This window comes from Mauremys reevesii, linkage group 23 (genome assembly GCF_016161935.1).
Source record: "Mauremys reevesii isolate NIE-2019 linkage group 23, ASM1616193v1, whole genome shotgun sequence".
Taxonomy (NCBI): Eukaryota; Metazoa; Chordata; order Testudines; family Geoemydidae; genus Mauremys; species Mauremys reevesii.
In genome coordinates, this window is record NC_052645.1 from 4,129,043 (window position 1) to 4,131,090 (window position 2,048).

A 2,048-nucleotide genomic window follows, 5' to 3' on the forward strand; every position below is an offset into this window, starting at 1 on the left:
GCGTCTGTGGTGTCTCTGTCCTCAGAGGTTTTTAAGAACAGGTTGAACAAACCTCTGTCGAGGATACTCTGCACATACTTGGTCCCATAGACAACCTGCTCTGGCTCTATCTGCTACCTTCATCGTGTTTGGATGTAAAGGTGGGAAATGATGGGGAAATTGGCCCCTCGTTCAAGTTTAAATGTTGTAACTTCTATATCTAGACCGTGAAGGCCAACCTGAGACAATGTAACTGCCAAACGTGCACCTTTGTATGCAACTGCTGAGTCAGTTGTGAACCTTGCTACCATTATTATTATCCCTTTGAAATGATGATGGTGATGGACACTTGGCTGTATATCCCAGAGTGCCCTGGACGTCTACAGGCTGCATTAGCCAATCCAACCATTTGGCACTTACAGATGGGCACCTCTGTATTGTGCCTGAGTCTTGTACAGCTATGAATGGCTGGTAGATGCCGATATTTTCCCGTCTTTTTAACCAGCACTAATACCCAGCCAGGCCAGGGCTGGGAAGAGAGAGAGAGCAGCAGGTTTCCCCTATTGTGGCCATCTCGCTTTTTCTTGAATAGCTTCACCTCTGCACCAACTTGCACTTTTCATATGTGAGCCTGGCTAGCTCAGTTGGCAGAGCGTCAGACTTTTAATCTGAGGGTCCAGGGTTCAAGTCCCTGGTCAGGTAAAGAACTTCTCACTGTGAGTATAAAAATCTGTCTTTCTGGAGTCTTGTTCAGTGTTACTCTTTCTCTCCAGGATTTTGCCTTTCCTAAGAAGGGCCTTTCGGGGGGGTTGAAGGAGCAACTCCTTGACATCCCCTCTGTCCTTGCAGGCTGGAGGAATAAAGTCCTCTGGCCATATAGCATGTTCCTCCCCTGCAGACACAAACACACAGAATATTCATAAGGAATTAGAATTAGAATCCACCACTTTCCTTGGGAGCTTGTTCCTGTCGTGAATCATCCTCGCTGTTGAATATTTGTGCCTTAGTAGTAATATGAATTTGTCTCTTTTCACCTTCCAGCCATTGGGTCTTGTTATGCCTTTCTCTGCTCAATTAATGAGCCCTTTCATACCCAATATTTTCTCTCCATTAAGGCCCTTCAACACTTCAATGAAATCACCTTTCAATCTTCTTTTGATAAGCTAAACAGGTTGAGCTCTTTCAATAGCAAAGAGCCACCAAATGTTCTGAGGGCTGGAGAAAAATGTCTTCTAGGGAAAGTGGTGGATTCTCCATCTCTTGATATCATTTAATGAAGACTAGACGCCTTTCTGGAATGTGTTTGCCCCAAAAGTAGGTATTGTGTCATACAGGAGGCCTGTGATATGCAGGGGGTCAAATAAGATGCTCTAGTTGTCTCTTCTGGCCATAAAGTCGACTAATTTCTGAAAAACTGAGTGTAGCATTGGGAGCAGCGTCTGATGTTTTCCTGTCTAGCCGGCTTGCTTCCTAGAACGAACTCTCCTTGAGTGGGGTGATCCACAGGGAGTAGCTCAAACCTGCAAAGTGCCTGCCCAGGGGCAGGACATTAGCACAGCAAGGGAAGGGTGTGGCAGTGACATCACAAAGGCCTTTTGCAGGACCTCAGACTATTGGTCCAAGGTGGTGGGGAGGTGGTGACCTCACAGAGAGATGCTGACATCAACCAGGCAGGACAGGGGCGAGGGGCCAGGGAAACCTCAGAGACCCCTGTGGCTTTGCTTCAGCAAGTCTCCTTCTCCAGGTCTCTCTTTGAGGACTGAGAGAGTATTCGGGTTCAGGCATGTGAGCGCCAGGAGGAACCTCTTTCGAGTTTTCTCCTTCCCTTTTAGTGATTTTACTAGTAAACAGCCCTCCCTGTTTAGAAGGTAAGAGCCTCCTCGAGGTTTGAAACCTGTTCAGTCTGATCCATCTGGTGACCACTGAATTCTAGGCATGGAAAACACGAGCTTAAGGAGGCAGAATTTTATTCCGAACCTGGGATTTTGTCCCTTAGAATCACTGGGGACATTAGGGTTTGTCCTTTTGGTTTCACCTTTTCCTCCATCCATCCCTCCCTCCTTTCTCTT

The 2,048-nt window shown here is 46.8% G+C and overlaps 1 non-coding gene across 1 annotated transcript; it reads left to right on the plus strand.

Moving 5' to 3' along the window:
• The first annotated feature begins 608 nt into the window (after positions 1-608).
• On the plus strand, positions 609-681 carry TRNAK-UUU. Its single transcript has one exon. It is a non-coding gene; the product is annotated as a tRNA-Lys (tRNA).
• The last annotated feature ends 1,367 nt before the right edge of the window (positions 682-2,048 follow it).